Consider the following 14,484-nt stretch of genomic DNA (forward strand, 5'->3'; position numbering starts at 1 on the left):
CAACCTGGTTAGGCACCCAGACTTTCGAGGAAGTCCATAGAAGCAGGCCACTCTAAGTAGAAACCTCCCAAACTGTGAACCCCAGGAGAGAAGAGTGAGCATCCCGAAGGAGTAGAGGAGTCCCGAGGAGTAGTCCCAAAGGAGTAGAGGAGTTGTCTGAGGCCTGAGACTGGGAGGAGCCCATGTTCTGAGGGGAGTCTGGTTGGACGCTTTGGATTGAGAGTAACCCACAGTAGAGGAAACTGGTGAAAGAAGGGGGCATCCTGCCTTCAGTCAGTTTTGAGAGGAGAAAATCTCCATAGAAAGAGAGTCTCAGACAAGAGGTCATTACCCCAAGGCTGAGATCCCAGGATGTAGGAGAGGGGCCTGACTAGGCGCACCTAGACTTTCGTAGAAGTCCAGTAAAGGAGTAGAGGCAGACCAGGGGTCCAAAGTCAAAACCGTCCGACCAGGAAGGGGTGTTTTTGGAGAGAAATTTGGAGGCAAACCAGGGAAGGGGAGGGAGAAACTCCTTACCATCCTGGTGGGGCAGGGTTCAGGACAGGGTTGGACTGTCAGTCACTCAACTGCGCTCAAACAGCCGAACAGAATCAGGGAGTTAGCCCGGACGAGCTGCTGCTGTCCACAGCTTCCCTGGTTGTAAGTTTGGCTGGCAAGGGGATTGTCCAGGCAGCCAGTGCCCCGTCCCGGGTTTCAGCACCAGATGTAAGAATGAGACGGCACTCGAACTCCAGGTGTGCAGGCTTTATTAGAAGAGAAAGACCTGCCGGGGCAGTTCTCCAAAATAAGGGTCCGAAAAACAGACTGAGGTAAAATTTTATAGGGTTGAGGATAGCCTTGAGCAAGGGTGTGCTGGTACGTTTGGCTTTCTGGAATACTCCTCTTAGCAGTGATTGAACAACTTCCTGGAATTCCTTTGTCCAAGGGGCGATTGTCCGGTAATTAAGGGTGGGATCAGGCAGCCAAGTGGAACAGCAAAAGGGCAGTTGTAATTCACGTATCTCTCAAGTGGGATTGAGGGAAAGCCCAGGCTAAGTGTAAACAAACATCAGCAGCACAACTCAGAGTCAGAGAAGAACAGCAAGTTAAAGGTCATTTGAAAAAGGTCAGGCACAACTCTGACCTCTGGTGGCACAGTGGATCGGCACTGAATTTAAATGCTGAGGTTGCTGGTTTGAAACCCCAGGCATTCCCAGTCAAGGCACATATGAAGCAATTATCACAGGTTGATGCTTTCCACTCATCCACCCCCTTTCTGTCTCTCTTCTCTCTCTAAAATCAATAAATAAAATCTTAAAGACAAACAAACAAACAATAAAACAGACAGACGTAATAATGAACCAAGAATATGATTTTACCTGAGAAAGAGGCATAGCTGAAGCCTCCTTCTCTCCTCTTCCGGGCTTCTTCCTCAGGCAACAAGGGTTTCCGGAAGTCAGTCTGGAAAGTAGAAGATATGCTGTTTACCAGCAAAGTCCCTTCCTGTCCACAGTCACACACAGGAATGCCCTCTCTGTATGGCAAAGATGGTGACTGCTACCCACAGACAGGAGGGATTCTGGGATAGCAAACTGTTCTCAGAGACACACAAGTGGTTTTTCACACCCGTCCTCAGATCACGCTGCCCACCTGGTCACACACACCTCAGCAGTGGGGCCTCCACTAAGCAGATGCTGCCCTGCAGGTCACAGGCCTCGTCCAGACCAAACCCACGCACAGCAGAGTCCCCTCACCCTCACCGCAGATCTCAGGCCCCAGAGCCTCGCTGCTCAAGGATGGATGCAGGTTAGAATCATCTGATGTGCTGTGGCTCGATAGCTTTAGAGTGTCCTCCTGAAGCTCAGAGGTTGCTGGTTCAAGCCCAGGTCAGGACACATGCAGGAACAGAGCAATTTTCCTGCCTGACTTTTTCCCTTCCTCTCTCACTAAAAATCAATGTTAAAAAAACAAAACAAAACAAAACATTTTTTGAATCACCCAAAGCTCTTTAAATATTAGTGAGGCTGGACTCACCCACCCAAAATATTAGGATGAGACCTTCTCAAGGGGGGCAGGTGGAAAAGAGGTAGGCAGAAAAGATGTATCTACAAAATGCCTGAGCAATCCAATGTGAAGCAGAGCATTGGGTAAACAAGTGCATTTAGTCCTTCACGCTTGTATTTTGCCTGACTGGTGCATTAGCAGAGGGCACCACCTGTGTGTGCATTCTATATAAGGCTGTGGATACTTGCCCTCAGCACAAGAAATTGCAAATCGCTGATTGCTTCTTTCTTGCTCTAATAAATGAAATGGCTCACGATTTTCTGACTCCACATTTCCTTAAGGTCAGCCCGAATTCAATGTGAACCTGAATGGCCACAGAGTTCAACCACCCAGAGGAGGGAAGCCAAGCACATCTGCAGGCTGTTCTATCCAATTGGATTTTCCTGAGGCATAATTGACAGATAAGAATTATGTAAACTGAAGGAGTCCTCTATGATCCTTTGACATGCAAATGTCTGTGAAATGTAAAGACCAAGAAAAGATCAGAATGTTTAAAATAACAGGATGTAGGCAAGGCACTAACAGAACAGGGAACTTAAGTGTACAGGCAGGTCCTTTCTCTGACCGTTAGGAATGCCATGACCAAGGTTGTTCAAGATACTGACTCACTGACCACAGAATAACAGTATACGTGTTGAGACTTGCAGAATTTTGAAAAATTCCATTCCATATTTGGGTTGTTATGCTACATAATTATGAATTAGCCAATAGCTAACTGCTACATTTGCTTCTATGAACTGCTTTGCTTGCTGAGCTTATAAAAAGATTTAGCTGTAAGCACTAGGCGCGATTCCCATTGCAGCTCCTTGTGAGTACGGTGTCTCTGGACATCAGGGAATTCGCCCCTGCACAGGTTAAACTGGCCAATAAAGTTACATCTATATTCCTGAAAGTCTCCGACGTTTGTTCTTGCACCTGGTGGATGTTACATGAAATATTAGCACAATCAAGTTAATTAACACATCCAGCAGCTCACAATTAGTGCTTCTATGCACGGGTGGAGAGAACACTTTGCACATATACCTGTGGTACACTCTATGGACAGAGCTCAGTCACTTTACTACTCTTAAGTTTGTACCTGTCGGAGGTCATAACACAAATTCCCTTAGAACACTATTGGTTACTGATGAACAGAGAGGTCAATTTGAGTTTAAGAAATAAAAACGACAGCCTGACTAGGTGATGTTACATTGGATAGAGCATCAAACTGGGACCCAGAGGACCCAGAATCGAAAACCCAAGGTCGCCGGCTTAAGTGCGAGCTCATCCAGCTTGAACAGAGGCTTACCAACTTGAGTGAGGGGCCACTCGCTTGAGCATGGGATCATTGACATGACCCCAGGGTCACTGGCTTGAGCCCAAAGGTAACTGGCTTGAGCAAATCGTCACTCACTCTGCTGTAGCCCCCCGATCAAGACACATATGAGAAAGCAATCACTGAACACCTAAGGAGCTGCAACAAAGAACAGATTCACCCCTCTCCCATCAAAAATAATAAATAAATAAATAAAATGAATTTAAAAGTTTAAAAAGCAAATGTTTACTTAAAATTTTAGGGTGTGGCCAGTTAGCTCAGTTGGTTAGGAACAACGTTCCAAAACAAGGTTGAAGGTTTGATCCTCAGTCAGAGAACTCACAGGAAGCAACCAAAATGTGCACGACTAAGTAGACCAATACATGCTTCCCATTCCCCTCCCGTCACAGGAAGATGCTCAAATACTGAGCTATTTTTAGCACCTGAGGCTAACACACTCCAATGGAGCCATCCTCAGTGCCTGGGGCTACACTTGAACCAATTGAGTCACTGGCTGTGGGAGAGGAAGAGGGAGAGAAGGGGGAAGACAGGAAAAGCAGTTGGTTGCTCCTCTTGTGTATCCTGAAGGAAAAGTGTACCCATGACATCCATATGCCAGGCCAATGCTCTATCCGCTGAGCCACTGGCCAGGGCTTTGAGAGACTGGTTTAAAACACCCTAGAATTCCATTTCATGTAGTGAAAACTTATGTTAGCCTTCAAGGAAAGGATATCTCCCCCTCCCCTTGACCATACAACCAAACCAAATGAGCAGTAACCACAATAATCTCAAAACTGAAAATAAAACATGTACAGTGTAGGGGGAAAGTAGGTTTACAGTTGACAGTACATAAAACAAAGATTATTCTTGTATTATTATTTACTAATGAATTCTTTTCCATCCAAATGAATGTAAACCTGCCTTTGTCGCACCCTTTATTATATATATACCTTTATATACATAATAGACATAAGTAAATGCTGAACAGACCATATCTTGTTATGACAGATAATCCAAAACAAGATTCTCTGGGCAATAATCTAAATAATGGTCACTTTAAAACTATACAAGAAATACAGCATTGAATACATGAAAAAAATCAGTAAAATATTCTTTAAAACAAAACTCTGTTCTAAATATGTTATGAAATTATCTGTGCCCACAAAATACAAACATTTTAGAACATCAAGTGGTGCAAGTTCATTTTACCATACAAGACATGATGAAATACCATCTATATAATAAACTATAAGTTAATGAAAATAATATTGTGACCCTGGTCAGGTGATTCACTGGTTGAGTGTTGACCCCGCATGTGCAAGTCCTGGGATTAATTCCTAGTCAAGGAACACAGGAGAGGCGACAGGCTGCTTCTCCCCCGCACCCCCTCCCCCGCTACTCCCCTTCCCCAGCCATGGATGGATTGGTTGGACCATATCAGCCCTGGGAGCTGCTGATGGCTCTGTCCAGCTTCTGCCTCAGGCTCTAAAAATAGCTCAGTTGGGAGCATGGCTCCAGATGGGTAGAGCATAGGCCTCAGACAGGAGTGGCCAGTAGATCCCTGTCAGGGCACATGTGGGAGTCTGTCTCTGTGTCTCTCCACCTCTCACTTAAAAAAAAAAAAAAAAGAGCCCTGGCCGGTTGGCTCAGCGGTAGAGCGTCGGCCTAGCGTGCGGAGGACCCGGGTTCGATTCCCGGCCAGGGCACACAGGAGAAGCGCCCATTTGCTTCTCCACCCCTCCGCCGCGCTTTCCTCTCTGTCTCTCTCTTCCCCTCCCGCAGCCAAGGCTCCATTGGAGCAAAGATGGCCCGGGCGCTGGGGATGGCTCTGTGGCCTCTACCTCAGGCGCTAGAGTGGCTCTGGTCGCAACATGGCGACGCCCAGGATGGGCAGAGCATCGCCCCCTGGGGGGCAGAGCACCGCCCCTGGTGGGCGTGCCGGGTGGATCCCGGTCGGGCGCATGCGGGAGTCTGTCTGACTGTCTCTCCCCGTTTCCAGCTTCAGAAAAATGAAAAAAAAAAAAAAAAAAAAAAAAAAAAAAAAAAAAAAAAAAAAAAAGAAAATATTATAGGAACCCATGATAAAACCAGCAGTAAATAGCCAGTCATCATATGATAGAAAGTTACACTATGTCAAATTCTAAATCATAAAAAACAACCTGCCATGGCCAGTTGGCTCAGTGGTAGAGCATTGACCCAGTGTGTGTAAGTCCTGGGTTTGATTCCCAGCCAGGGCACACAGGAAAAGCACTCATCTGCTTCTCCACCCTTCCTCCTCTACTTTTTCTGTCTCTCTCTTCCCCTCCAGCAGCCAAGGCTCCACTGGAGCAAATGTGGCCCAGGCACTGAGGATGGCTCTATGGCCTCCACCTCAGGCGCTAGAATGGCTCTAGTCACAATGGAGCAACACCTCCGATGGTACACTGGGTGGATCCTAGTAGGATGCGTGCGAGAATCTGTTCTGCCTCCCCGATTCTCACTTCAGAAAAAGACCAAAAAAATCAATAATAACCTAAATGTCCAACAATAGATCAATAGTTAAATATTATGTAACATATAAACAAAAAGAGATTTATTATTTAACAATACAAGAAACTCTGCCTTGTGTACCAATATATATAAACTGTGAGTGTATTACACTAAGTGAAATAAGTCAGAGATACAGTGTATGATCACATTTATAAAACTCATATGTCAACCTAAAAAGAAACCTACTTGATAAAAAAGAACAGTAGAAACAGTGGATGTCTTGGGCAGTGGGTGGCAAAGATGAGGAGATGACAGTAAGAAAGTACATATAATCTTCCAGATAGAACACAACTAAATTATGGGGAGCTAATGTAGACTATGGATACTATAATTAACAATTTTGAATAACATATATATTTCAAAGTTGTTAAAACAACTGACCTTAAATGTTGTCACTATAATAAAAACTTTAACTGTGTGAAATGATACCTATGTGATTTAACACATTGTAGTAATGATTTAGCAATATGCACATGCATTGAATCAACACAGAGTACTCTAAATTTACACTATGTTATATTAATAGAAACATAATACAGCTAGGAAAAAGTAAAAACACAAAAGAGTGCAGATAGACATCTTGGCTAACGTAATTTTAAAAAATAATCAAAAACAATAAAAGCAAAAAAAAAAGATCTCAGAAAAACAAGAGAAAGCCAATGCAAGTAATAAAAATAAAGGTTACAGATTAGCAATATAGAGCATGAAAACATACACACACATTGCACAGAACTAAGTCATTTCCTTGAAAAGTTCAACAAAGCAGACAAACCTTTAAGTAGATTGCTAAGAACTAAAGAAAAAAGACACAAAATCATTAAAAAATGACATATTACAACTGTTTATAACTGAACCTACAGAAATCACAAGCATGATTACTAAATAGAATGAGCATTTCTATGTCTAAATATTGGACAATCTACAAGAAGTAAATTCCTAGAAAAACACGTCCGATGTCCCTGGCCAGTTGGCTCAGCGGTAGAGTGTCAGCCCGGCGTGTGGAAGTTCTGGGTTCGACTCCTGGTCAGGGCACACAGGAGAAGCACCCATCTGCTTCTCCACCCTTCCCTCTCTACTTTCTCCCTATCTCTCTCTTCACCTCCCACAGCAAAGGCTCCGCTGAAGCTCTTTCAGCTTATTTTCTTAATTCGGTGCCAGTCGACTCAGGCCCTGGAATTACTAGCTGCGCTAGTTCACAGCAAAAACATATGGATGCCTCTGTGATGTACACAGTCTAGGACAAGAGAGACACTTATGTAGTAAATTTGAATTATGAATGTGCACAAACCCAAGACTTCTGCAAAAAATGACTGGTAGAGGGAACCTCTTTGCCTGCTGTCATCAGTGCATTTCAAGTTAATAAATCAGTGTGATTGTAACCTCAAAATATTCAAGTCCAGTTTTAAAAGGGATAGAGTTTATTTCAGTTTTAAAATGTAAAATGTACTTAGTTGTCTGACATAGAGGGTTTCTTCACTATTCAATGTATGTTCATTTCATAAATATTTTAGTGTTTATCAGAAATTTTCATTCAGAAGGGTTTTTTTCTTTATTTTTTTTAAGTGAAAGGAGGGGAGATGAAGAGAGATTCCCATATGCTCTTTGACTGGAATCCAGTGAGAAATCCCCATCAGATGCAGAAACAGAGACAGAGATGGACAGACTGTTGTAAGGTACCAAAAGCTACAAAATTAATATTAATATTTTAGGAAGCTTAAAGAACATTTTATTAATTTGGGCTAGGGGTGCAGAGATTTTGTAAATGATCTTTGTACTTGTGTGATTAGCATAAGACCAAGATGGCTGATAGCATTGTATTGTAAATGCAGAGGGGGAGGAGATTTGGATTCTCTGACCTTCCCCTACACCTATAAAAAAATAGGTAAATAGCTATCCAGCTATTTACATTAAATTAAACCTTTTCTTTCTTTTTTTTTTTTTTTTTTTTGCATTTTTCTGAAGCTGGAAACAGGGAGAGACAGTCAGACAGACTCCCGCATGCGCCCGACCGGGATCCACCCAGCACGCCCACAAGGGGCGACGCTGTGCCCACCAGGGGGCGATGCTCTGCCCATCCTGGGTGTCGCCATGTTGCAACCAGAGCCACTCTAGCGGCTGGGGCAGAGGCCAAGGAGCCATCCCCAGCGCCCAGGCCATCTTTGCTCCAATGGAGCCTTGGCTGCGGGCGGGGAAGAGACAGAGAGGAAGGCGCGGCGGAGGGTGGAGAAGCAAATGGGTGCTTCTCTTATGTGCCCTGGCTGGGAACTGAACCCGGATCCTACACACACTAGGCCGACTCTACTGCTGAGCCAACCAGCCAGGGCTAAACCTTTTCTTATGTTATGTTAATGGCCCATTCACAGGCATTTGTCCCTATGGAAACTACCTCTCCTATCCTGAAAGCATGTAGTTAATGTATGTATCTCTGGACAAAGGAATAGCAAATGAACACTAGAAAATATAGAAATGTCTTTTAATATGTAAAGTGATATTTTTACCATTGTGTTGCCTTGCAAATTTTAATGTGTAGAAGCAGCTATTATGAATCTTATAGACAGATGTTATAAACTTGCTAATGAATTGTGTCCCATCCCCCCTTCATCCTTTTCCCAAACTTTTGTAGGTAAAGACAAAGGTTGTAAGCTTATGCCATGATGTCACTTTTCCCCCTCCCATGTATAATTCAGGGTATATAACCTGCACCTAGAATATTATAGACACACACGATTTGGGACTGCTGCCCAGTGTAAGCTATATCGGCCAGCATATTTAATAAATGTCCTCCTTTAATAAAACTCTTCAAAACTTATCTGAACTGGGTATCTCTAATTGAACTCGATGAAATGAGGTACAGTGCCTTTCCGAATCTGGGGTGCAGTACTTTATAACAAGACAAAAAGGGAGAGTGATGAGAAGCATCAATTCTTCATTTTGGCAAATCTGTTGTGCATTGATTCATTTCTCATATGTGCCGAGGGACTGGAATCAAGTCAGGGTAAGACCCCTGTGGTCTAGATAAGAAAGGGGCTTCCTACCTGATACGTGAATTCCAAACTGCACTCTTGATGTTCTGTTTATCTGTCAGACCTCACCCTTTCTGGACTATTGCCCCTGAGGCAGAGGAATTCCAAAAAACTGGCAAGCCCCCCAATGAGGAGCATTCCGGACATACCAGGACTTCTGACTCAGTACCCCCTCTGGCTCTCCAAAACACTATAAAAATTACCCCTAATCTGTAACCAGTGCTCTTCTCTCTGGGAGAAGTGCCTGGCAGGGTTCCTTTCTTCCTTTCAGTAAAGCTTGTTGCCTGACCAGGCGGTGGCACAGTGAATAGAGCGTTGGACTGGGATGTGGAGGAACAAAGGTTCAAGACCCCGCGGTCGCCAGATTGAGCACAGGCTCATCTGGTTTTGTTGACCGAGGGCGCACCACGAAGACTCTAGACCCAAGTGTGTGGGTAAAACAGAAGAAAAAGTTTATTACACTCGTGAGCGGGCTCAAGGCAAGGAGGTGGCCAGGAGCCCCGAACAATCTTCAGCAAGCAAGTTTTATACATTATCTCAGGTCAGGAATTCAGGAGTCATGAGATAGGGAAGTTGCAAGGGCTCTCAGGGTGATTGCCCCAGGTTCTTGCAGAAGAGCAATCACCTATGATTACATCGGGGCGAGGCGGGCCAGTTCTTGTTCGGCAAGCCAAAATTAGCCAAGCAAAGGACAGAAGGAATTTTCTATTTTTACTGTTACACTAGCTCTAAGCAAATTTTTCAGTGGTTTATGGTAGGGAGCGGTCAATTCCTGCTTTCTTTAATTTTAGACAAAAGGTCAAGCAGAATTTTTCCACTCACGGTTACAGTTTGAGCAAGGCTCACCATCTTGAGTCCAAGGTTGCTGGCTCGAGCAAGGGGTCACTCGGTTTGCTGTAGCCCCCCAGTCAAGGCACATATGAGAAATCAATCAATGAACAACTAAGGAGCCGCAACAAAGAATTGATGCTTCTCATCTCTCTCCCTTCCTGTCTGTCTGTTCCTACCTGTCCCTCTCTCTTTCTCTGCCAGAAAAATAAAATTCTTAAAAAAAAAAAAAAAAAAAGCCTGTTACTCTGGTCTTTTTGAACTTTCATGGATTCCAACATTTGGTGCCAAAACCCGGGTCAGGGTACTAACTGCCTGGACGATCCCTCTTTGCCATCCAAACTTACAACCAGGGAAGCAATGGGCAGCGGCAGCTGGTCCCAGGCTTACTCCCTGATTCTGTTTGGATGTGTAATTGTAGGTTGATTGGCCGGCAGTCTAACCCTGTCCTGAACCCCTGCTGGACCAGAGAAAGGTAAGGAGTCTCTCCCTCCCCTTCCCCAGTTGGTCTCCAAATTTCCCTCCAAACACACCCTTTCCTGGTTGGATGGATTTGACTTCAGACCTCATATCTACAAGTGGTCTGCCTGTACTCCTTTATGGACTTCTATAAAAGTCTAGGCACATCTAGCCAGGCCCCTCTCCTACATCCTGGGATCTCAGCCTTGGGGTGATGACCTCCTTAGACTCTCTATGGAGATTTTCTCCTCTCAAAACTGTGACTGAATGCAGGATGCCCCCTTCTCTCACCAGTCTCCTCTACTGTGGGCTCCTCTCAGTCCAAACTGTCCAACCAGACTCCCCTAGGAACATGGGTTCCTCCCAATCTCAGGCCTCAGAGACTACCCCTCTACTCCTTTGGGACTCCTCTACTCCTCCGGGACTCCTCTATTCCTTCGGACTCACTCTACTCTCTGAAGTTCACAGTTTGGGAGGTTTCTACTCCGAGTGGCTAGCTTCTACAGACTTCCTCAAAAGTCTAGGCACCTAGCCAGGTTGCTTTCTACTACCATTACAATATCCTAAGAGATCTTGAAAACTTTTGCCACCAGAGGAGGAGGGCATCAGAAATCCCTTACGTGCAGGCTTCCTTTTACTTTCGCTTCTGTCCTAAATTTCTGTACCTTCTGTTCTACTCGCAGGCTGTTTTTGGCCAAAGAAACCTCACCTAAAACCTTCGCTCCTAATCATTCCTTCTCCACTGACTCCCAACTCTAACTCCTGCCTGATCCCCGGGCACCCCTCTCTGGTCCCTCTACAAATCTTTCCCACTCGTCTCTCCCCTCCTGAAAGCCCCCTCCCCTCTTGTTGGACAGATAAAATATATTATGCTCACTTTGTTAAAAATGGTGCTGCCCACGGGGAGACCCATCGCTCAGATGATATGTGTGTTGGGGGCAGACTGTGGGCAGGCAGGATCCTTGTAACCTGGGGCTTTGTTTTAGGACTGAGCCTTTCCCACCCTTTTTGATGTGGGCTAAACTTTGTATTAGAGACTTCCCTATTTTGTATATTGGATAAAAGGTTTGAATTTCTACACTATAAAGTGGGGCAGACTGGGAGCTTGCTCTCTCTCAGTTCCTGAGATTAGCATCAGAGGAGAGAGCAAAAAGAGCAGAGAGGCCACATGAAAGAGGCCAGGAAAGGCAGCCAAGGTGGTGGATTGTTGAAGGAGAAGCCAATTTGTGCAGAGAGGAGATGGGAAACAGAGGTGAATAAGGCTGGTGAGCTAGAAACCTTTGAGTCTAAAAAAAACTGAGATAAGTCAGTAGCTTTGTGAACACTGAATGAGTGTGTTTTGAAGCCCAGTGTGTGTTTTTACTTGCCCACTGGTGCAAGCTAGGATTAAAGCTAATGGCCCACCAGTTTGTGGCTCTGTTGTTTCATTACCATCTGTTTGAATGCAATGCGAACCTGCATGGGCCAGGCTGCTGTAATGGTGGCAGTGTGTACTGGCTTGACACCTCTCTTTGCTAAATCCTTTCTCATTAACATGCAAATACCAGTCTCTCTTCTCCCCTGCTGGCCAGGGGCCCCTCCCTTCTCCACTGTGTTCTTAAACCCCTCCTCCCTCCTAACAGACTGGCAGCTGTCTCTTTTTCTTCTTCGACCCCTCCCCCACACCCCACTGGCTCCTTCTATTGAGCTGTGTGAGTAATCTGTTGTCTCCGTTTGTCAGAAAATATCTCTAGTACAATTTGAATTGACACAAGCAAAGTGTGCTCATTTAAATTCGTTCATTCATAATGTGTATCTGAAGTCTTTGTTTAATGTGTAACTGTGTCCGTTTCTAAGGCCTTAAACCAATAATCACCCACCTCTTAAATCAAGGCTTACTCTTCCCCATGGACTCTCCCTGCAAGACCCCCATCCTTCCTGTTCGAAAATCTTCAGGGGCTTAACAATTGTATAAGACTTAGGCCTAATCAATGAGGAGATAATTCCCCTCCATCCAGTAATTTCTAATCTCTACAAGTTACCGTAACACATTCCCTGAAACACCACTCACTTCACAATCCTAGATCTCAAGAATGCCTTCACCATTCCTCTATACCCTGACTCTTACTTTCTGTTTGAATTTACCTTTATTTACTGACCCAGACACTAATGCATCCCAGCAATTTATTTTACCAAGGGATCAAATCAGCCCACACCTGTTTGGGCAGGCATTAACTCAGGATTTAGCAGCATGCAATCTCAAAACTAATACTCTCTTACAATATGTAGATAACCTACTCCTCTGCAACCCCTCCCTGCCTGCCTCAAGGAGACACACCACCACTATTCTTAACTTCCTTGCTGTAAAGGGATATCATGTCTTCTCTGCTAAGGCTCAACTTCATTCTCAGTCCCTAGTCTATCTAGGCATCACCTTAACCCCCACTACCTGAACTCTCAACCTAGATCTAACTCAGACCCTCTGCAGTCTCCAACAACCTACCACCGCAAATCAAATCCTTTCTTTCCTCAGTCTAATAGGCTTCCTTAAACACTGAATTCCCAATTTTGCTTAGTCAAGCCCCTCAGTGAGATCTTCTGAGCATGGCTTTTAAGGTCTATAATGGCCAAGGAAGTAACAAAAAAGGCAAATAAGGCCCAAAAGAAGTCAGAAAATACCAGCTTTGGGCATACACTTTTTTTTTTTTTTTTTTTGTACTTTTCTGAAGCTGGAAATGGGGAGGCAGTCAGACAGACTCCCGCATGCGCCCGACCGGGATCCACCCGGCACGCCCACCAGGGGGTGATGCTCTGCCCATCTGGAGCATTGCTCTGTCGTGACCAAAGCCACTCTAGTGCCTGGGGCAGAGGCCAAGGAGCCATCCCCAGCGCCCGGGCTATCTTTTGCTCCAATGGAGCCTCGGCTGTGGGAGGGGAAGAGAAAGACAGAGAGGAAGGAGAGGGGGAGGGGTGGAGAAGCAGATGGGCGCCTCTCCTGTGTGCCCTGGCCGGGAATCAAACCCAGGACCTCTACATGCCAGGCCGACGCTCTACCAGAGCCAACCAGCCAGGGCCTTGGCATACACTCTTAAAGGCTCCAGCGCCCTTAAGGGCTTCATAAAATTGCATCAGGGCCCTGCTCCAAAGTGGAAAGGTCATTGAACTGAAGCCTGCCAGGCTTCCCAGCCCCATCAAGGGACATGTCTTTGCTGTGGAAAGAGGGACATGAGAAGGTAAGCTGCCTCTTTGCTCCATGGAGAGAGGGTTCAGTCTCTTCTAGCCCTGCTCCAGCTACCTATGACCTGACCTTGCCCAGCATGCTGGGAATTGCTACTGAAGGCCCAAGGACATCATCAAGCCTAAGGTATTTCTTCCAAATAGCAGATAAGCTAATCTTATTTCTTGTAAACACAAGGGCCATCTACTATGCCTTGCCTAAATATTTGAATTTTATTTTTCCCTAAAAGATCTCTACTGTGGGTATTGACAGTCTGATTTTATTACTTTATTTAATGTATAGTATCTCCTTTATTCCTCTTATCTCAATGCCCCATGCGTATTGTAGGCTTGGACCTGCTGCTAATTCCAGCTAGAATTAGTGTTCACTAACATTTAAACTCTAGCTGCAAAATATAGAAGTGTAACCACCCTTTCCCTAAGTACTTGCAGGATTTACAGGTTACTCAGCAAACTGTTTAAAGACTGTCCAAGAGGAGCTTCCAGCATTACATCATCCAAGGACTGACTTTCACGTGGACAGGTCCACACACCGTGATCCTGACAACTCCCATTGCTGCTAAGGGCAACTCTTTCCTCCACCCTGACCACTTGGAGCTCAGAAACAGAGAAACGAAACCAACTCCTTGTCCTTCTATTCTCTATTCACCTCTCAGCCTGCCTCACCCAATCAGGGGCTTTCTACTCATGTGGGACCAACACCTATATGTATCTCCCTAATTGGACAGAAACCTGTCCCTTAATCTATCTCATCCCAAATATCAACCTAATCCCACCCCATGAGCCTCTTCCAGTTCCTAGTATACTACCCATCAATCTAAGGACCAAACAAGTTATACAGGTAATTTGTCTTCTTGTTGCTTTAAGAATTTGTATAAATGTGGGTCTAGGGACAGGGGGATTGGCCACTGCCCTGTCTTATTCCTAGTCTGTCTCTTTCTCTCTGAAGCCCAGCATGGCTTTTAAGGTCTATAATGACCAAGAATGAAAAGGCAGACAGAGCCCAAAAGAGATCAAGCAAAATACCAGCTTTTAGCATACATCCTTAAAGGCTCCAATGCCTCAAAAGGGCCTCAATAGACCCCATCAGGG

Source organism: Saccopteryx bilineata, chromosome 3 (assembly GCF_036850765.1).
Source record: "Saccopteryx bilineata isolate mSacBil1 chromosome 3, mSacBil1_pri_phased_curated, whole genome shotgun sequence".
Lineage (NCBI taxonomy): Eukaryota > Metazoa > Chordata > Mammalia > Chiroptera > Emballonuridae > Saccopteryx > Saccopteryx bilineata.